Below are 22,858 nucleotides of genomic sequence, written 5' to 3' on the forward strand. Positions count from 1 at the left end.
TGGCAATTCCCCAGTCAATGGTGTCCCTCTTTAGCAATCTTAAAATCTGGTCACCTTAAGCTGCACACTAGAGTTCAGTAAAACCACTCTCCTCATATTATCTGAAGCAGCCTCACAAACTAAATTGGCAGTAGAATTATTATATTCTAATCTAGGTACAAATTGTAACATCCTTACAATTCTGAACCAAACAGAGGCAGTAATTGCAAATAAGAACCTGAAAACTAAGCCCTATCCTTCACCTGCAGGCATGTAGGAACTAGACTTGGTGGCCTAAAGCCTACTTGTAAAACCAGGTGGTCTCCAGCCACCAGCTGGAGGTTGGCAAGATATCTGGGAGAAGATTTGGATTCAGAGAGGTAGTTTCCCAGTAGTTAATCCCCACTTCCCCATGAACAACTCCATTTTCTGATATCTGATAGTAAAAACGGAGGTCTTACACAAGAATCTGGCAGGCCAGCTTGGCGTTTATGCATAGTCCTAGATATGTGTGTGTGGGGGGGTTCTCCCCCCCCAAAAAAACCCAACCTCAGCAGTCCTCGCACACCTACGCACTTACAGAAGACTCCACTGGAGCCTGTGAGCCTGCGGGAGCTTTGATCTGGCTGCTACAACAATGCATGCCTGATTCAGTCTTAAACCACGGTGCCTTCTTCCCATCTCCACCCACAGGTCCTGCCCTTCTCCTGTCTTCCAGGCTAGCCGACGTTTGTCTGGTAAGAGTGGTTCTCAACATTCATGCAGGTAAGGGGGGACTGAACAGGAGCAGATAGAAAGGAAGGCAGTTCGGAAAAAGACTGAACGGCAAAGGGCGAGACAGTTCTCGGGGCCTTTGGAGCTCCAGAATAGATTTCAGGCCCTTGCAGAGGAGGTTCAAGGGTCAACAAGGGAAGAGGTCCCAAAACAAACTCTAAGACAAAGGGAAGAGGCCACGGGGACAGAAGGAAATGGAGTTGAGAAGAAAAAAATAAGGAGAGTACTGGTAATTGGAGACTCCCTGCTAAGAGGAATGGATCGCCATGTGGCTGGGCCCGACCCCCTAACCCGAGAGGTGCGTTGCTTGCCAGGGGCGAAAATTAAAGATGTTTCAGAAAGGCTGCCCAAACTCCTCAAATCTACGGATCGCTACCCATTTGTGATGGTCCATGTGGGAACGAATGACATGTCCCTGAATACCATCGCTCCTATTAAAAAAGACTATCAAGATCTGGGGAGGAAGCTCAAGCAAATGGGGGCACAAGTGGTATTCTCTTCAATCTTGCCTGTCAAGGGAAGAGGAATGCGTCGGGAGAGGAAGATAATGGAGGTGAATCACTGGCTGCGTAGTTGGTGCCGGCAGGAGAGATTTGGTTTCTGGGACCATGGGATAGGCTTTCTTGAGGAAGGCCTACTGGCACCTGATGGACTGCACTTATCGAAACTGGGGAAGAATGTGTTTGGCAGGAACCTGGGGAGATTCATCAGGAGAGCTTTAAACTAAAGCCACTAGGGGAAAGAGACGATCAACATAGGGAGTGTATGGAAGGAAAACTATCGGAGGCAGCCCAACCGGCAAGGCCAACTCATAGGGAACCAAAAGTAAAAGGATTCAGATGTCTTTATACTAACGCCCGAAGCATGGGCAATAAAAAGGAAGAGCTGGAACTTCTCATGCTGATGGAAAGGTATGATCTAGTAGGCATCACAGAAACTTGGTGGAATGATTCTCATGACTGGAATGTAATGGTGGATGGATATGAACTGTTCAGAAAAAACAGAATAGATCGAAGAGGTGGAGGAGTGGCACTGTATGCGAGGAAAGGGCTTACCTGTCAGGAAATTCTAGTGGAGGAGAGCATATCTACAGTGGAAAGCATCTGGGTGAAAATAAGCGAGGGGAAAACAAACAGTGTGGTGGTTGGTGTCTGCTACCGACCGCCTGACCAACGAGAGGATGTGGATGCTGCACTTTGTGAGCAGCTTGAGAAAATATCCAAACGGCAGGACCTTGTCATCATGGGTGACTTCAATTTCCCAGATGTGTGCTGGGAAACAAACTCTGCGAAGCGTCCTCAGTCATGCAAGTTTCTGACCTGCCTGGCTGACAATTTCATTTATCAAATGGTAGATGAACCCACAAGAGGTTCAGCCATACTGGACTTAATACTGACCAACAGGCAAGAGTTGGTGGATGAGGTGAAGGAGGTGGGGACCCTAGGGGGAAGTGACCATGTCCTCATAGAATTCCTTTTGAGATGGGGAGCCAAGGAAGCTTGTAGCCAGACACGGATGTTGGATTTTCGTAGGGCAAACTTTAATAAACTCAGAGACATGATGAGTGTCATACCATGGACGAGAATGCTAGAAGGGAAGGGAGCATGTGAAGGGTGGGCGCTACTCAAACAAGAGCTATTGCATGCTCAATCAATGACAATTCCAGAAATACGAAAACATTGCAGGAGCTCTAAGAAGCCTATTTGGATGAACAGAGAACTTCAAGAGGAACTAAGAAAGAAAAGGAAAATGTTCAGGAAATGGAGGGAAGGACAGAGCTCTAAAGAAGAGTACCTACAGGTTACTAGGCACTGTAGATCAATCATCAGAAAGGCCAAAGCTGAGAGTGAGCTAAGATTGGCCAGGGAAGTCCATTGTAACAAGAAAAGATTTTTCAGTTACGTGAGGAGCAAACGTAAAGTAAAGGAGGCAATAGGCCCGCTGTTGGGTGCAGATGGACTAACGAAAGATGCAGAGAAAGCAGAAAGGCTTAGTGCCTATTTTACATCTGTTTTTTCCCACAGGTCAAAGTGTTTAGGCACATCTAGAGATGGCTGTAGCCAAAGGATAGTGTCTGGGTGGCAGGTTAACATGGATAGAGAGGTGGTCGAGAGGCATTTAGCTGCACTGGATGAGTTCAAATCCCCTGGTCCAGATGAAATGCACCCGAGAGTACTCAAAGAACTTTCCAGAGAACTTGCACAGCCCTTGTCCATCATCTTCGGAACCTCTTTAAGGACTGGAGATGTCCCGGAGGACTGGAAAAGAGCAAACGTTATTCCGATCTTCAAAAAAGGGAGGAAGGATGACCCGGGAAACTACAGACCAGTGAGTCTGACCTCTGTTGTGGGGAAGATAATGGAGCAGATATTAAAGGGAGCGATCTGCAAACATCTGGAGGACAATTTGGTGATCCAAGGAAGTCAGCATGGATTTGTCTCCAACAGGTCCTGCCAGACCAACCTAGTTTCCTTTTTTGACCAAATAACAGGTTTGCTGGATCGGGGAAATTTGGTTGATGTCATTTACTTGGATTTTAGTAAAGCTTTTGACAAGGTTCCCCATGATGTTCTGATGGATAAGTTGAATGACTGCAATCTGGATTTTCAGATCGTTAGGTGGATAGGGAATTGGTTAGAGAACCGCACTCAAAGAGTTGTTGTCAATGGTGTTTCATCAGACTGGAGAGAGGTGAGTAGCGGGGTACCTCAGGGCTTGGTGCTCGGCCCGGTACTTTTTAACATATTTATTAATGATCTAGATGAGGGGGTGGAGGGACTACTCATCAAGTTTGCAGATGACACCAAATTGGGAGGACTGGCAAATACTCCGGAAGATAGAGACAGAGTTCAACGAGATCTGAACACAATGGAAAAATGGGCAAATGAGAACAAGATGCAATTTAATAAAGATAAGTGTAAAGTTCTGCATCTGGGTCAGAAAAATGCAAAGCATGCCTACTGGATGGGGGATGCGCTTCTAGGTAACACTGTGTGTGAACGAGACCTTGGGGTACTTGTGGATTGTAAACTAAACATGAGCAGGCAGTGTGATGCAGCGGTAAAAAAGGCAAATGCCATTTTGGGCTGTATCAACAGAGGCATCACATCAAAATCACAAGATGTCATAGTCCCATTGTATACGGCACTGGTCAGACCACACCTGGAGTACTGTGTGCAGTTCTGGAGGCCTCACTTCAAGAAGGACATCGATAAAATTGAAAGGGTACAGAGGAGAGCGACGAAGATGATCTGGGGCCAAGGGACCAAGCCCTATGAAGATAGGTTGAGGGACTTGGGAATGTTCAGCCTGGAGAAAAGGAGGTTGAGAGGGGACATGATAGCCCTCTTTAAGTATTTGAAAGGCTGTCACTTGGAGGAGGGCAGGATGCTGTTTCTGCTGGCTGCAGAGGAGAGGACACGCAGTAATGGGTTTAAACTTCAAGTACAACGATATAGGCTAGATATCAGGAAAAAGTTTTTCTCAGTCAGAGTCGTTCAGCAGTGGAATAGGCTGCCTAAGGAGGTGGTGAGCGCCCCCTCACTGGAAGTCTTCAAGCAAAGGTTGGATACACACTTTTCTTGGATGCTTTAGGATGCTTAGGGCTAATCCTGCGTTGAGCAGGGGGTTGGACTAGATGGCCTGTATCGCCCCTTCCAACTCTATGATTCTATGATTCTAAGTTCAAAGGCAGCATTTGGGGAGACATAGTCAGGGGCGGGGGACAGAAGCAGACCGAAAGCGACACCATCGTAGAAACCTTGAGTCTTGAAGGGTTTTAAATTCAGCAGGGCTCTGCCATGCTAACCGGAGGCCTTGGAGTGAGGGAACAGGCTTACCCCGGGCTCTGCAGTCCAGTCTGCTGGCTCAGAACACAAAAGGGCAGGCTGATAGAGAAGCCTCTGGCTGGCTTCCGCACCTCCAGGTCTGCTCCAGTTGGAGGGGAGCAGGGGAGGGAGAAGAGACCCAGCTGTCAAATAAGCAAGCAGCTTCATTGCCCAGAATCAGAATGACCTGACGATCAATCAGCCAAGCCCCCAGGGGTTGACTTCTCCTTGCCCAATCCTGCAGATTAAAGCCTCAGTGGCGCCTAATCAGGCGAAACAAGGTGAAGATTGGGCTCAAAGGCAGCAGCATCCTGCGTTCGTCCCCCTCTCCCCACATCTGGCTGCCATGGAAAATACAAACATTTTAGACTGCAGGAAACCCCGCTGCGCCCTCCCCAATTCACCATGGGTCCCTGGCCCATTCCCATGGGGTCTGTGGCATCCACTCCAGGGTTTTGGAGCAGCCGCAGAGCTCCCTTCATCCAGGGGAGTTGATGTTTGCCACGAACGCTTGCCTCTGAGCCACTGGAAGGCGGCTCTGTGCGAGGCCAGCCGAGCATCCAGAGGAGCAGCGCTGCCCCTTCCTCACCCCTCCCCGGTGCCTGTGCCCTGCCTGCCATCCCCCGGACTGGCCCCTTCTCCCCCCTTCCAGCCTTCCTCCCCCTCCACGCCCGACAGCAGCGCAGCCTTTGTGCTTGCGCCATTACACTTCTTCCTGGCCCAACGTTCCCTTCCCTACCTATGCAGCATGGAGGAGGCCACAAGGCCAGCACTATGGTGCTGCCACCGCCGCCATGGCCAATGACTCCATGACCCCCTGGAATGGGCCGATCGACCCCATTGCATTGAGGTCAGTGGCTAGCCTTGGATTCTGTCTTGGATTGAGGAATCTTGCCTCCTATGCAGCAAAACAAAACCTGTTGGACGAGAATGTTCAAACCACTGTTGGAATTTTAGATGCTTTATCCACCTTTTCCCCAAACCCTCTAGCATACTTTACTGATTTATGAGCACAGAAAGACTTGTAATAAAAGGCACACCTTGATATTTTGCAACTTGCAGCTTCAGAAGGCTGCTTTAATGGGACCCCATTTCATTAACCTGCTCTTGTCCCTTGAGGATTTAACCCATGTGACATTTTGATGCCCAAGAGCTGAGGCTGAGCAGAAAGGATTTCTGCAAACCACTAAGGAATGTCACACCAGGATAACCGACTATTACTACTGCCAGGAAGCAATAAATTCATTCCTCTCCAAAAGGCCAGGATTGTAGCTGCCTTTATAAAGTTGAAGATAAGACAATGCTGTTGTAAGCATGGCTGACATGCAGGTAAATTGCCTTACTCTCAGGCAGGAGAACTCAGAGAAGTTATGTCCAGATATCCAAAGACAGAGTTCACTTCCTACAAAACACCCTTGTTTTCCAAACATCTATGCTGTCTCATAATTGCAGCGGCCCTGGAATTCAAAGCACTTTCAATTTATGAAGAATGGTCTTTGCCGGGATGCTTCTGAATGCAAATGCAGAGTGCCCTTGCATGCATTTAATGGAGTCCTGATTTTTTTAATGTCCCAGATGTAAACGCAAGCAGAAGAGGGAAATTTTAAACAACAAAAACAGGAAGGGGAAAACTTCTGTCCCTCCTTGCTTTCTCTCCTCTCCCATTCCCTCCCTCAAAATCACAAGCTCCCAAGGCTGCCTTTAGTTTGCTTCCAGGACCTCTGAATTTACAAATGAAGGGAAATTCTGCATTGGATCTAACAAATCAAGTGGTTGCACACACACTTTTGTGTCTGAGGAAGTGTGTGTGAACACAAACATTTACACCTTGAACACACCTTGAACAAAACTTTGTCAGTCCTAAAGATGCCACTGGACTCACCAATGTAATCTGCAACTCTTCCCTTTATTTCAAGCAGGTAATGCCAGGTCAAGTTTCCTTAACTTCTTGTACTCTGTGCATCTAGCCCAGTCTGTCTGTCTGTGTGCAACTCCCTCATTCTGAAGCAAAACATTTGTGCTCTCCTCCTTTCTCCCAAGATGAGATTAAAACATTAAACAAAAAATGGGAACAATGCCCGCGGTGACTCAGCTTTTTGTCACCAGCTTTTCAGAAAATGTATCTTTGGCCTTATCACAACTGTACAGCAGGAGGTGGCTTCCTAAGACAAATAGTTACAAAACACTCCCCCGAGAACTAACAGAAATATTAATGTTATATTCAAGAACAATATGCGCCCTTTTCCTTTTCTGACATCTAGACTTCATGAGCTCTCCTGCTCTTTGAGACTTGACAGAAAGACAGAGGGTTGGCCTCTCAATCAAAACCAATGAAGGGAACAGCAGCTCTGTGGGACAATTTCAGGTGTGGAATACAGTTGCATACACTGAATTGCTGATTGACTTGCTCCTAAAAGGCAGTCAGTTTGCAAGCAGGGATAAGGCCAACACAGATAATTGCCTCACACATCAAATCAGCCTTGTTTTTACTTATTAATGTTGCTGATTATTAATCAAGTTGATTCAACATTTAAATCATGCCATATTAAATGTCATTGGATTGGATGTATTTTAAGCTAACAGTTACTTAGGCCTTATTAATTCTCTGATTTCTCTATCTTTTGAGGATGCCAAGCCCTTGTTGGGGGCAGGGAATCCAGAATCCCAGATCCCTTTCCCCACCATTTTCTGGAGTTTTGACAGCATAATTATTAAAGAATGCAGCCTTGTGTAACTACTGGAAATTGTCACCAGCAGTGACATTCGCTCTAGGAAATGGCAGAACCCATGTTTTACCATGGAGTATGTCTCAATTTCTAAGTGGCCAGGTCCCTTCTCAGTCAGAAAGGAAGTTTGCTCACAAACCTTCCTTTGTTAAGGTTCCCTGCACCTCGCCATTGATTCAGCATTGTTGGGCTAGAAATATACAAATAAATGCCAGTTTCACCCTGGAAACTGATCCAGCCATGTTTGTACGCATATAACACACAAAACGTAGACTCTCTAACTGGATGCCTCATCCCTCCAGAAGATGCCCAGGTCAGGCAGGAAACATATTTAGGGGCATTTCGCACGGCTTCAAAATAGCACAATGGTTGCTAATTGAAAACGCTACTAATTTGGAATAACGCACGACGTCGTAGACAATCTGCAACACTCCTGAAACCGACCCGCAAAAAGCGCTTCGTTGTAGCGCTTTTAGGGGAATCCCAAAAAGTGGATTCACCCTCCGGAAAGCGATACACTCCTGCAACCAATCTGCAACAATAGCGATAAAGACCTGTGCGTTAACATTGTTGCGGGTTCTTCAAAGTCCCTCCTCCTGAGCCTGTCCTCCAAACTTCCGGCGAACTGTTCGCCATTTTTTTTTCTCGGACCGAGCACAGATCAACGAGGCAACGAGACAGCGACTGGCTTTCTAGCACGATCACTTTCGGAAATTGTGCCCGAACACCACAAGAGTATTTCAAAAGCACAGTAGCACACACCGTCACGTTCCCAAAATTTGCCCAAAGCTTAAAACCCCGTCTACCATCGGCCAGTCCTAGCGGAGTCAATGTACAGGGAGCATTTTAAAAAACTTTCCTGAGCGTGCCAACGAATGTTCGCCGCTCGCAGTCTCCTGTTTAGCTTAGAGGGGTTCAATAGATAAGATTCGAGGTGATATCATGAGGGGCGGTTTATGTGTAGTGGGTCTTTGTGTGGTTCCGGGTGCGTGGTTGTGCTTGTCCGGCAAGCGGAGTCGCCGTCCCCCGTTCATTTTAAAAAACTTTCCTCTGAGCGTGCCAACGAAAGTTCGCCAGTAACATGTCATGTTTTGTTGATTTATGCTGTGGCTGGTGAATATTATTGGGGAACTGTCGAGTACTGCTGCACTTGCTCTCGGTTGAACACCGGCATGCGTTTTTGTAATGGCGGACATTTCAGTAAAATGGCTCCCGCTGCATGTACATACTGCTCTTCTCGCGTGTAAACGAATCAGCGCATGCGAGAAGTCAAACAACAAGAGCGCCGATCTGGCCATTAGGGGCAGATCCTGTTCCCGCGCGAGGAGTTTTGAACGTGACATGTGACCTCATGTGGCCAATGTGCGTGTCCCCTACTGCCCACCACCAATCAGGAGCCGCCAAGTCCCTTTGTCTTTGTGTGCGGGAAGGTATATGATCCGTTGCACCCTGCACCTCGCACCTCCATTTTGCTTAGCTACTCGCGAAGGCAGCATGGAATCCGGTTCACAGTCGTCGTCCGTCCAGGCAACCGGCAGGGGGCCAACATGGAGGGACGCCGAGATCAGGGACCTGATCGCTATTTTTTCCGAAGAGAAAATCCAGGACGCCTTCCAATCCTCACATAGGAATCGGGAGGTGTTTGAGCAAGTGGCCATTAGGATGCGTGCCCTGGGCCACCACAGGACCTGCCTTGAATGCCGGTCAAAAACAAAAACCATGCGGGCAGAGTACATGCGGGCCGTGAACCACAATAAGGGTTCCGGCAACGCTAAAGTGACCTGCCCGTACTTCAAGGAGCAGCGGGCACTGTACGGCGAGGGGGACGGAGCCGGCAGGCCGAAGCACGTCGGGAGGAGCCTGAAGGTGATTCGTAGGCCGGCTGCCCCGGTGGAGGAACCACCCGCTGAGGAGGATCCCGGAGAGGGCACCTCGTCCACCGTCCGGCCTCCACCCCAGGTCCAGCAACGCGGTGCGGACATCGTGACGCTGGACCTACTTGCCATCGTTCCTGGGGAGCCAGAAGAAATTCCGCAGCAGACGCCCCTTGCCTCCGGTAAGCACTTTTATTTTAATTTTATATTTAATTTTGAGCAAATGTGTGTTCTGACGTTTGGGAATCGTTTTCTCGTGTGTTCGTTGCAACGCATAAGATGGTAGGCTGTTTGTGGACTGCTTGCTGTGGTTACTATTTGAAACGGTCATGTTTAACCAACAACCCCAAAAGATTTGCAGCATGCCTCGGCTATAGGCCTTCTGCAGTACTTTGGTTCACTACTTTGGGAGCTTGCTGTGTGGTTCAGGTTGTATGCTTGCTCCTTTTTCACTATTTTCTGCTCTTGTCCACAGAGACACAGATGCCAGGGACGGGGCCCCTCGAGTCTCCAGCAGCGGTGGACGAGGATAGTGATTCGGGGGCATCAACAAACATTGGTAAGTATCAGTTACAATAAGGGGGGGGCTGTTTTAACTGCTTTGTGCTTTTCTGTTTGTGCAGGGCAGCAGCACTGCTAAGAGACAGAAGAGAGTCCCTCTACGTTGCTGGTGTAGGCTTTGAAGCTTGCTTTGCCACCCTTCGGTCCTAGATCTGTTTTTTTTCTTCTTCGCAGATTTCATACCCGGAACACAGGAGTGTTAGACTTGCAAGAGGACTTGTCACAGACCTTTCTCTTCCCCAGACTTCTAACAACACTATTGACAGGGAAATGACACTCTGGGCTTTGTTAATCTCTGATTATCGCAAGTGCTTTCCCCTTTCCATCACACCTGTGGTTCTTCATTACCTTGATTAAGTACCACTTCAGCCATTTCCCATCCATAATAACTGGAGCATCAAGCTTCAATATGCATTGTTGCAAACTTAATTTACATTCTGGCTCCTATTCAGGTATAAATGCAACATATTATCTTTTCAGAGTTCACCTGGAGCAATTATTGGAGTCCTCCTTGACCTGGGAAATTACCAGTAACTCATTCAAAGGTTTTCTTCCAATTAATGGCAGAATAATCACCTGGCTTGCATCACTTTGCCTCACATCAGCAATCAAAACCATTGTTTTAGGGGCTAGCATTCTCATCATAGCCTCCAGACACAAACCGGGGTATTTAAGGGACACACGAACATTCTCCATGTTTGTTATGTTTTTGGATCAAACATTCTACAAGGTCAAAAACACTACCAGATCTTCATTGCTACTACACATAAGGACAAAGCAAGGGATAAAAACAGAATGGTTGTACTACTCAATTTTTATAGTAAGTACACGCAGATGAAAAAATATTACTCAAGCACTGGTATCTGCTTTCTATATTCCATGATGCTGGTCTGCTCTTATCATTGCACAATAAATTTGAGAGATATGAGATTAGGAGGAGCCTTATCTCCTCCCCAGTGGTTTCCATGGGTGGGGGGATGGTGCAGCCTCAGTCATTTACCACTTTTGTAATGAGGTTGGTAGCAGAGCTTGCAAACTAAACACAAGGCACCATTTATTTGGGCTTTTTTATTAGTTACAGAAAATACTATACTACTCTTCCTGAAATTTTAATCCTTCCTTTGCATTTTACATAATCTGTAAATTACATAGCTATAATTTTTCACGGAGGTCATGAAGGAAACAATCCAATCCATCCATGTATGGTCAGAATTCTTTCATTAGCATAACTAGGGAGAAAGCCTGCTGCAGCCTTAAATGCAGCAGGCACTAGTGGGACAAAGGTGTGGAGGGGAGGCAGCTCTGGTGAGGCATGGAGCAGCTGATCTTCCCTTCGCTCACCTCCCCCTCCCAGCAATCATAGCATGCTATTAAGTGGCATCATCCTATTGGATGATTTATTGGAAACTTGAAAATTTGAGTGGGGTATTAACGCATCTTCGTCGCCCCAAGGTCACTCCGCACAATGGCTGCTCCGAGGAAGGGTGCTTTTTGGCAGCGGGTGGAGGCTATGCTAGAGTGCATCCTTGCTTCCAGGGATGTGGGGATCCTTATGGCCAGCACACATGGCCACACCAAGAAAAAAAAATGAAGGCAAGGGGATACTGCAGGTCCTGGGAACAAATAAGTACAAAATTTAAAAGGATAAAATTAGATCTTCTTAGCAGCTTGGAACAATAGGGGGGCGAGCCATGGGAGAGCGGCAGGACCATATTCCACACCCAGACGATGAGAATCTGGGAGAAAGCAGGCACCCCCCCCCCCGGAGATCAGGAGACACATGAGTAAGTGCCGTTGTGAAGACAGTTAAGGCAACATACAGTTTTTATAATACCATTAAGATACAAGGAACAGGGTTATTCTCACAACAGTTTGGAGATGGCATGCTATTGCCTTGTCCAGAACTGAAATGTCAATAAGCATTGTAATTCCACTAGGAGAACTACAGTTTTGAACCCAGTACTGTACAGTAGTCATTGCATAATGCTAGGTGCTTAGTGTGCATGCTGGCATGCTTCCAAGACTACCCCCCAGAATCTTTAGCCAGATGCCTGGAAGCAGTGACAAAATGGATCAAGCAGAGTCATCTGAAGCTCAATCCTGCAAAGACGGAGGTCCTGTGTTTGGGTAGGAAGGGACCATGGGAGGAAGCGCGCCTGCCCATCCTGGATAGTGTGCAGCTCCTAGCGACTCACTCCGCCAGGAACCTGGGCGTGATCCTGGATGCTTCCCTTACAATGGAAGCCCAGGTCACGAAGGTAGCACAGCTGGCATTCTACCACCTCCGCCAAGCCAAACTACTAGCGCCCTACCTGGAACCAGAGCACCTAGCCACAGTGATCCGTGTGATGGTCACCTCCAGACTGGACTTCTGCAACTCGCTCTATGCAGGCCTACCCTTATCCTTGATCCGGAAACTACAACTGGTGCAGAATGCCGCGGCCAGGATTCTCACTAAGACATCATGGAGATCACATATCCGGCCGGTACTTCAAGAACTTGGTTGGCTCCCAGTTGAATTCCGGATTAAGCTTAAGGTTTTGGTAATCACCTTTAAGGCCATACGCGGTCTGGGCCCAGTGTATCTGAGAGACCGCCTCCCTGCCTATACCCCCAGAAGAGCTCTACGCTCCGCCACCTTCAACTGGCTACGGATCCCTGGCCCTAAAGAGGCACGTCTGGCCTCAACAAGGGCCAGAGCCTTCTCGGTCCTGGCCCCCACCTGGTGGAATGAGCTCCCCGAAGAGATCAGGGCCCTGCCGGAACTTCCACAGTTACGCAGGGCCTGCAAAAAGGAGCTCTTCCTCCAGGCATTTGGTGGGGCCGACTGAGCCATAACACCTACAGGTGCCCCCCAGACTGAGGGAACGAATCGACTGAGGGATTGTCAAGTTATTGTTGAAGTGCCGTTCTAATTGTTCCAGTTTATATGTTGTTGTTATTGTTATATTGTTATATTGATTTTGATATTGATTTTGATAGTGTTCTATGTGAATGTTGAAAAATGTTTTATGTAAACCGCCCAGAGCCATAGGGAAGGGCGGTATAAAAATATAAATATAAATAAAATAAATAAAATTGTACATCGCTAGATGTTGTTTGACATTTCTCAACTTAGACCCCCTTCTGTTCCCCTACACAGCAACAATGTCTCCTAGCAAGATGGTCTCAGGGACAACCGCGAGGGAGGATGCAGCAAGTGGACAGGATGACTAGCCTTCCACCTCTGCCCACGCTACATGTAAGAGTCTAAATTATGCTTGCTGTTATCCAGGTATTCATACTGGAAATCCTATTCTCTTGACAAATCCCCCTCCCCCCATCAGACAAAACCCTACAAGTCCACATCCAGGAGCTGGAGAGGAGCAAGGAGAGGTCAGAGGCCATGGGTGAACAGGCCACAAGGGGTGAAATGTGAATAAGAGATTGTGAAACATCTAAACCCAAGTAAACAAATTAATTCTCCCCCCAACCTTGCAGTTAACACTCTCCAGTTGAGGATACAGGAGCTTGAGTTCTCACTGGGTGGGCACAAGGAGGTCTGCAAAACCTTAAGTGAGCTTGCAGTTATTTTTTGTAACAATTAAAACGTGAGCTTATTCTAGATCCTTAAGTGTTCAATCCTTTCTTTTATTGTACCCCCTTCTCCAGTTAACACACTGCAGTTGCGGGTCAGTCGCCAGGATGCTGTCCTTGCAGAGCTAGCGCGCGGCTTGACAGGGAAGGTAAGCTGGTTGCAACCTTTGCTGTGTGCAAACCAAAATTAGAAACCCTCAATTCATGGTACATGTCCCTATGCACTTTATGATTTTTTCTTTTTTTCCTCAACAGATAATGATAAGAAAGAAAAGGAAGAGGCAAGGGCATCGTGGGAGAGGAAGGCGGTGGGAATGATAAACCTGCTGAGCAGGGAGCTCAAAGCCATGCCGAGGGTGGGGGAGGACAAAGGAGAGACTGAATTGGAGTTGGGAAGAAGAAAGGCTGGGCAGGGGAAGGAGAAGGGTGGAACAGTGAAAAGAGTTAGAGGGGAGGAAATGCAGATGAGGGAACCTCAGGTTGATAACTTTGTGATTGATGTTGTGTGTTGTTTGCTGGGTGGGGGTTATACTGCTGGGGAAGGGAGGGGATTTGTTGTACTTTGTTGGGGAATGTGGATGGGAGGGGAGTTTTTGCTTCACTTGTCATTTTAAATTGTTAATAAATTCCTGTTGTTTAAAACACTGAGATGTCTCCTTGCTTCCTCTTGTGTTCCCCTAGCAAACTGCAGCCCCCAAAAGATTAGCCCACCAAAAGGCAGCAGTTTGCAAGCATGGATAAGGCCAACACAGACGATTGCCTCAAACATCAAATAAGCCTTGTTTTAACTGGTGAAATGAAAAACTGTAAGGCCAGTTGGCAGGAAAGCACATTTTTTAAAATCACAGATTGAAAGCAAATACAACTCCTTTTGGGGGTCTCTGATGTGGCTGCCTGCTCGGCATTGTCTCTGCTGCCTCACTGCTGCCAGCTCCTCTTGCTTGCTGCCAGCCAGGTGGAGCAGTGGGGCGCCGTAGGCGTGTCAGCTACAGCCGGAAGGCGTGTGTAGGGCAATGACAGCTGAGATGCTTGCAGACAGCTAGGGAGCGTGTCCATCCAGCCAGAAACCGAGGACGTACACTCTCAGGGCCCTGGACACACCCCACCCACTGGCCCTTTTCCCAATTATTATACGGCCACAATCTTTAACCGCTCCTAGTGGAGCGGATTAAATAAAGCAGTAAGGGCCCCAAGGGCGGGTCCTGTCCGGGATGAGGAAGGGTGCCGATAGGCCCCTTCCCCTGGACTGACGAATCGGGAGGTGCAAAGCACCTCCCAATCCACCCCCCTTCCTGCTCGCCCGCAGGTGGCTGCCTGCTGCCATTACCTGCCTCGCCTTGGACAGGTTGCCGCCTTACAACGCGCCCAGGATGGGCCAGCGGTGCTGGCCGTGGCGCTGCCGCCACGTCCAGCCACCTGCTCAACAGCTCGTCCGCGGCCTGCACACCCGGCTGCAGGCCGCCACGCCACCCGGCGCTGGAGGACATGGCTGCGGTAGCAGCGGCGCCCGCCCCGCTCGCACACAGACCTGCTTGGCCGCCGCCCCACGTCACCCGGCAGCCCGCCGGAGGAGGCTCAGGGACCACTTCCCGGGCTGCAAGCTGCGCTGCCGCTGACCACCTCGACGCTACAGGCCCAGGTAGGCCGCGCCGTTGGAGGGGTGGTACAGCACGAGCCGACTCACACACCGCCCCACGCCCGCCCTTGGGTCCGGCCCCTGGCCCACCACACCTGGAGAGCCAGCCCGTGAGACTCCCAAGCTCTGCTAGCACCCGCTGTATTTCGAGTACAGCGGGCTTATTTACTAGTGGTTAGGATAATGTTACAAGAAAATTGTTGCCTATTACCAGCACATTGTTACATTCCCACTTCTCATGGTGGAAAACACAAACCCACTAAAGCGACATGTACTGTTAACTCTACACTATGTATATAAAATAGCAAGGGAGGTCATTGCCAAAATGATAAAAGCATATTATAGACTTCAGTCAGTTTTACGGATTACTATTAAGAGAATTAACAAAAGATCCACCTATTCTAGCATATTTCCTACAGCAGCCAACCAGATATCTCCAGGGCGTCTTCTGTTGTTGCTTCCCACCTGCCAACTGGCAAGGCATCGAATAACCACCCAGTAGCCAACCGTAACACTCAATGTGCATGGAGATTAAAATAGTGGAAGAAAACAGAACATTAAAAAATTCAGACACGCTCAGATCAATTCACCGAATACCTGCTACTTTTTAAAGCAATGCTGTGTCAGTGCTTTTATTCTTCTGAAAATGAGCAGAAAGGCTCAAAAAGACAAGTCATTTCAAAACTCCTACATAAGCATAAAGAAGTAAACATCTTTAAAGAGCGTTTTAGCATGTGTCTTTTTGCAGTTTGACGGATGGGGTATAAAAATCTTTAGTACTCCAGGTGAAGCTCAGCAAAAACCAATTTATTTACTGGAAATTGTTTGAGAACTAAGGATTCATTCCCTAGTAGTAGCAGTAGTAGTAATAAATTTTGTATTCAAACAGAAGCTACAAAAATGGCTTATTTACGTTTTTGCCTTGCATAGACTTGATATTGTTTAACCTTCCCACCATGCGGCCATACTTTGCTTAGTTACAAGAACCTGGTAGAAATTATCAATATCCATTTTTCACCACCACAAAGCCTCAACTTTCACCTACCACACTGTTAACTGTCCTGTCAGAGTAACAGCACTAAAAAGTGACAAGACCTAAATTGTTTGCATATCCGAGAATTCCATACCTCCCCATTCCTACTGCCTACTCACCTCCAATCACCTCAAACACAAACAGCAGCTGTGGATTCTGCGTGCCTGCTAAGAAAGCAAAGTACCTCCGTTTCACTTCTGCTGCATTGGGAGAGAAAGTTCCCTGCAACCACTTATTTACCTTTTAGGATTAGGATGTCTTGCCACCTGCTGAATCCTTGCAAAACAAGCAAAAGCTGCAAATTAACAAGCAGCTGGGAAACTGGGGCATGTAGCCACAAGTATGTTTCCTGGACCTCCCATGTCAAGAACTGACATAACAAATTGTTGTCAATTCAGCTAAACTTTCAAAGAACAAAATGAACGTGTTTATACAGCTCTCTGTAGCTACCTCAAATGCACAACAGCAGTCAAGAGAACATCAGTCATAGGAAGCAGGAGCCTTCATAGTAATGATAACTAGATAATGCTTGCTTCACACTTAACATACAGCATACAGTGGTCACTGGAACACTGATCGCTTGGATAATTTAGCAGGACAGTGAAAAACCACTTTGCTTTAGTCTACTTTGACAAGAAACTAGGGGTGTACAAGGAGTTTTTTCTGTTCAGGTCCGTTGGGCTCAAATTTTAAGGGGTATTTAAAAAAAATCCAGATCCCAATTCCTGTATTGTATGTGGATCCATTTCCCCACAAAATCCCCTTTCCCCTGGGTCCAATAGATGCAAGAAGAACAGGGGTACGAATAGCAACAAAACTGCAAAAAACAGGTTGCTCCCATCAACTATTTTTGGGGCTTTCTACTGCATTCCCTTTAAACAGGGAGCACTTTAAAGGGCTTAAGAAGACTGCCCATGGAGCGCTAGGATCCCTTTTCGGTCCTCCCAAGTCATGTGTGGGCCATTCCAAATCATCCAATGGCAGGAGAGGGGGGTTTGCATCTAAATCCCCCACACCTATTCCAACAGACCCTGACAGATATTAGAATCCCCCCCCTAAAAAAAACCCCAATCTGCCAGCTGCAGAGCTCTGTATCCTTTGGTCCCATGGCAATCGGGCCAAGGCAACGCCTACCCGCCATACTTCAGGCTCTTTTACTTCCTTTCTTCAAATCGCACCAGTTTTGTAGTTTCCTAGGAAATTAGCACTGCAACTAAGCCATTTACTTTCTGAAATCTCCTTTTTCAGATCCGACCCCCCTGCCATGTCCGGAGCTTTGAGCCTAAATAGCGGCCACAAGCCAGAGAATGATTTTAGGTAAAGGTAAAGGTATCCCCTGTGCAAGCACCGAGTCATGTCTGACCCTTGGGGTGACGCCCTCTAGCGTTTTCATGGCAGACTCAATACGGGGTGGTTTGCCAGTGCCTTCCCCAGTCATAACCGTTTACCCCCCAGCAAGCTGGGTACTCATTTTACCGACCTCGGAAGGATGGAAGGCTGAGTCAACCTTGAGCCGGCTGCTGGGATTGAACTCCCAGCCTTATGGGCAAAGCTTTCAGACGGCTGCCTTACCACTCTGCGCCACAAGAGGCTCTCTGCGCCACAAGAGGCTCAAGAGAATGATTTTACTGGCTCCAATATTCAAGGGATTGGGGACTTGAAAATAATTACCTAAAAATCATACTTTCCTGCTATTGTTTTCTCGTCAGAGATTGCTGGCGAGATACTTGGGAGATCGTGAGAAGTGACGAAATCTCTAGCCAACTCTCGGAAGACAAGATTCCACGTATAGAGTCAGGGACTCTTTGGACCTGTCACGTGAGCTTTGTAGAGTATCTGGATGCACCATAGAGTCTCATCATTTTATCCTTAATGGTTATCCTAACTGCTGACTAGAGCATCCAGGTTATAGAATTTCTTAAGCTTTCTCCCCCTTCTCTACAATTGTAACATTTTGATTAATGTCAGTTAGAATGGGACATTTTACAAAGTCACCAAAAGCGAAAAGTTTAACAGAATCTCTCATCTGAAGCAAAAAAAATGATATGGCCTAAGGAAAAAGAAATAAAAAGGATGGTGAAGAGGAAGAGGGAATAGACACCATGCAAATACTGCATAGTCTAGAAAAGCACAACTCGAGGGGTGGAGGGGAGCGAGAGAGGGAAGGAAGCGTCCTTCCCCCCATCTGAGGCCTGTCCTGGGTCGATCTTCCACCACTGGCTGGAATGGTGCAATAAAGAGCATACGAAAGGGTCTCTTTATTGAAGCGGCTGCTGGGGCAACCCCTTCTAAGGTGCGTCAGGTAGAGGAGGTTGCTGCCACTGCTGCGGGGCCTGCTCCTGTCACTCCCTTTGCTAGTGAGGCATGGGGGCATGAGGAGGACTTGCCTGATCTTTCCCTCGGTGCGAGCGTTGGGGACATGAGTGGCTTGTCCTTCATATCCCCAGGCGTCACCTCAGGGGTACAGATAGCCCTGGAGGAAATGGGTGAGGGACTCCTCCATGATCCAACAGGCTTGAGTTGGGGGGGGGGGAGAGAGGAGCAGACAGGAGAGGTGGTGCAAGAGGGATAGATGGAGGTGGCAACCCTTGCCCCGCAATCTCGACCTCTTCCCCCTCCCTCATCTCCTTCTGGCCCCACCTCAGGACACGGTGTGTCCAGCCCGAGCTCCTCACAGGAGACAGCTCAGGGGACTTCCCAGGCTGCAAGTCAGCCTGTAGGGTCCCGAGCCGCCAAAGTCTGGGTTCACTTCCAGATAGTGGAGGGCACACACTTAGCAGAATGCCCACTCTGCAAACAGAGGACTAGTCATGGAAGACAGGAGCGTCACTACATGACTAGCGACCTCATGAACCACCTGAAGAGGCACCACTAGGCTGTCCTGCTTCTGGGGGAAAGACAGGCTGGCACTGGGGTAGCAGCACAGGCACAACCAACCAGCACGAGGTTGGAGAGTCTCCCCAGGACCTCCATCTCCAGAGCTCTCCCAAAGAGTCCATCTCAGGGGGTGGGTGGAGTGAGAGAGAGGCAAGCAACCATGGTGGAAATGTTTGCCTGGGCTGGCAGTAGCATGCCAAAAGGGGGTGTTGAGGCAGGGTATAGGGCCACAAACCATGACCTAAGTGTGCTCGTGGCTGTGGGAGAGTATCCGTTTCTTCTGGCAGACGATTTTTACTTCCGCCAGATCTGCCGTCACATATGCACCTGGTACACGCCTCCTAGTCAAACCACGATTAGCAAGGAAATGTGGCCCTCTCTTGATAGGGCAGCCAGGCGCCGCGTGGAGGTAGTGATGTCCCAAGCTTCACGTCGGATATATGGATATCATGTCATGCGCAGGATGCATACATCTCACTGACTGCGCATTGGTGGGTCGTAGGCGGGGTGGAGCTTGTTAGGCAGGGTGAGGGCTTCCAGGCTGGCTATCGCTATGCCTTGCTACACATCGAGCCCTTCGATGTGCAGCACACAGCAGACAACATTCAGGGCACCATCCATAGAATGGTAGATGGATGGGTAGGTAGTGGGACAGGGCTCACCAAGGGCTTCTTGGTGACTGATGGTGTCCTAAACATGACCAAGACGGTTAGGGAAAATGGGCCTGAAGAACATCTCCTGTGCTGCCCATCTTCTCCACCTCGTGGTGAAGGATGCCCTTGTGATTGGTTCCAAGGGAACCAGTTCATCCGCCGAAGCCATTGACTTAAGGCATCTCATCGGGAAGTGATGAAAGATCGTGGCACATTTCTCCCACAGCTCGTACGATGTCTCAAGGCTGGGGAGAAAGCAGGTTCTGATGGCCGTGCTGCCTGATCAGATACGTCAGCACGAGCTGGAACTCCACCCGCGCCATGCTTGAGCGCTTGGTGTAGCAGAGAAGAGCCTTGTCCAGGAGACGAGGATGTTTATGCCTGGGGAGTGGCTCACCCACTGAGAGTGGGAGATTATTTCTCAGACCGTGGAAGTTCTTGGGCCCTTCAACACTTTCATGGAGATGCTCTCGTCCGACACGGCGAGTTTGGGTCTGGTCTTGCCCATGGTCCACAAGGCCCATGAGGTAATGGCCCCCCTTGTGGACCCAGCTCGAGGACGTGCAGACATCATTCCGGCCATGCGTGCGCTTGCCCAGGAGGCTCCAGAGACTGCTCAAGAGCCGCTTTGGGCCCCTGTGCCACACAGTGACATACAGGGTTGCAGCCCTGTGTGATCCGTATGTTTAGGGCAGCATAGCGGAGAGGGAGAGGGAGAGGCGCCGTTCTGAATGGCGCAAGTTGCTCATTCAAAGGCTAGTCTGGTGGAGTTCTATGGAGACTGAGATAGCAGGCCAGGCAGGGGAGGAAGGAGCCAGTGTGTCCACTGCTGCCCCCACCCCCCAGCCTCTGCTGCCAGATCGGCTACCGTGGGCCACCCCAGTGAGAAGGCTGAGCAGGACAACTTCTTGCTGGGGTTCTTTCAGCCTACTTCTTCACCTGAGGGCAGCGGGTGCCCAAGGGAGGGCAGTGCCTCTGTTATGGTGAGGGCTTATCTCACGGTGAGCCCCAGGAGTCCCAGAGCTGCTGTCCCTTAAGATACTGGGCCAGGATGGAGGCGGTCTGGCCAGCCCTCTCCCGCCTTGCCCGTGTCTACCTTTCTTGCCTGCCAACGAGCATCAGAGCGAGTGGGCATTTTCTCATGATAGCAGCACCGTCTGCGAGTATCGCTTCGGCCAGCAATTGGTTTTCCTGAAGGTCAACTTGCCGGCTCTTGACTATCCAGAAACATTATTCGAGGAGGACTGAGGTGAGCACTGAATCGCTGTGACTGCATCCCCTCTGAGTTCTGGGTGGTGGGGTTTGAAAAACGCTCTCTCAGGGCTCTATCAGGATGTGGCCTGAGTAGAGCGCTTGAAGTTGTGGTGAAGGCAGTGGACTGTGACAGCTAGGTTGTTTAATTCCCCACCAGTGTTCAATGTGCTGTGTGGACAACTGGGGGGGGGATTTGTCTGTTTCCTGTCAGGGCTGTTCTCCCAGAGCAGCTCTGTCAGGGCTCTCTCAGGATGTGGCCTGAGGAGAGTGCTTGAAGTTGTGGTTGAAGGCGGTGGCCTGAGCAGAGGAAGGAAAAAGTGACTAGAAGCTGCTTTGAGACTCCTTTGGGTTGTGAAACGTGAGTCTTCCTCTTGATAGTTCTGTATTTGTTAGGGGAGGGGAGGCTGGATGGGAGAGCCAGTTGTGACTACAGCATGGATGAAGCACCCAGATTACCCTGAGCTCCTCCATTTGCTCTCTGAGGCTTTCCCAGTGTCGGTGCCATGGACTTTCCCCACTTTTTTAGGTGATCTCCAGGTCTCCCCTGGAGGTTGGCATCCCTGCTCCACTAGTGGTGCAGGGAGATTCCTCCCCCACACACCTTTGCAGGGCCCCCTCTTCTCTCCAGGAGAACCCAGGTGAGTTCTGAGTGTACCTCAGTGGTTCTCCAGTTCTCACCTGGAGGCTGATGCCCAAGCATTGCATGGGCAGTCAGCCACAGATGACCCCTGCAGCTCTGACATGCAGTGTCTCTTTTCCCCAGGTGACGGGAATGGGGGAACTGCTCTCTGAGTGAAGGTAATGAGCAATTCCTGTTTATTTCCATCATCTCCTGCCTGGAGGATGGCATTTGCATGCTAGAGTGAAAGAGTTCCTCCCATTTCTGGGAATTTGGACTGTGGGGACAGGCGTTTAGGTTTCAAACTCCAAACTTTCTGGGTAGCTCTGGGAGGCTCTTCTGTGACTCCCCTCCAGTTTTCCATAACATTAGACCAAGAGGTCCAATTCTAGGGGCTCCCAAACAGAGTGCCCCCATCACTCCATTATATCCAAGGAGAGTCTCACCCATAAGATACAATGGAGAGGATGGGGACACCCTCTTTGGGAGTCTGTGCCGAGGGCTACGGAGTCCCCAAGGAAGTCAGCTGGGAGCCTAGCATTTCACTCACAGATAGAGAAGACTTCCCGTGCAACGTCCGTACAGCAATGTCCAAACCAGCACCTAAGCCAGCCAAACCAGGGCAAGTCAAAGTCTTTAGAACTCTGTTTACATTTGAGGCCAGAACACCAGATCAATTGTATTTTGAAGAAAGTGACATAATCTACATTAGTGATATATATATGAGTGATACAAACTGGTGGAAAGGAACTGTAAAGGCAGAACCAGACACAGTAACCATATGGCTGAACAAGCAGAATCTATTGACAACCCACTGCATGAAGCTGCAAAAACAGAAAACTTGAGCTGGCTGAGAGAATGTTTGAATAACAGAGTTGGTGTCAATGGATTAGACAAAGTTAGAAGCACAGCTTTGTACTTGTATGTAATGGAGAACATAGAGTGGAACCGCTACTGGCAGCCAGACAGAACTAAACCAAAAGAATACCCTAGGACCCATTATACACGGCCGCTGCTACGGAGGGCGAGGGTCGGATGGAAGATGCGGAGGAGGAAGGTGTGTGGGCAAGCCGTGTACAGAGGGCATGGCGGCAATGCCCGGAGTAGCCAGTAGCGATGGCCAAAGAGATGGCAATGCGAAGCAAACAGGATGGGAGCGCAGCGCGGGGCCTCCCAGACCCGGCCCGTCAATCAGGCAGCTGTGCCAGAAACGCCCGGCAGCCGGGCCGGCAAAGATGCACAGACGACACGTATGCCGGTTGTGCTTGGTGCATCCAGACCGCCAGCTACAGAAGGGGGGTGAGCCAGCAGACGCAGAGGGCAAGGGAGGACACAGTGGCCCCCAACACTAGAGGGACCGGAGGCCCCAGGATGGAGTGCAGGACAACCATGGTGGCAGCGGCACAGCTAGGCGCAGCCATCGGCGTACTCGTCAGCAGCGTCCTCATGGAGGCCAGTCTCACGGCAGT

The 22,858-nt window shown here is 49.2% G+C and overlaps 1 protein-coding gene across 3 annotated transcripts in view; it reads right to left on the minus strand.

Moving 5' to 3' along the window:
* The window catches only part of PTGR1 (prostaglandin reductase 1), a 51,823-nt gene extending 35,475 nt beyond the window's left edge, over nt 1-16,348 (minus strand). Inside the window, exon 1 of one of the 3 annotated variants that reach the window (XM_077345290.1) lies at nt 16,227-16,348. The gene's annotated coding sequence lies outside the window, so the exon portion shown is untranslated. Of the gene's footprint in view, nt 1-6,462; nt 6,623-16,105 lie in introns of those variants that run through there. The other 2 variants (XM_077345289.1, XM_077345288.1) reach the window with 2 other exon arrangements.
* Between the last annotated feature and the right edge of the window lie 6,510 nt (nt 16,349-22,858).

The sequence above is a fragment of the Paroedura picta genome, chromosome 7 (assembly GCF_049243985.1).
Source record: "Paroedura picta isolate Pp20150507F chromosome 7, Ppicta_v3.0, whole genome shotgun sequence".
Lineage (NCBI taxonomy): Eukaryota > Metazoa > Chordata > Lepidosauria > Squamata > Gekkonidae > Paroedura > Paroedura picta.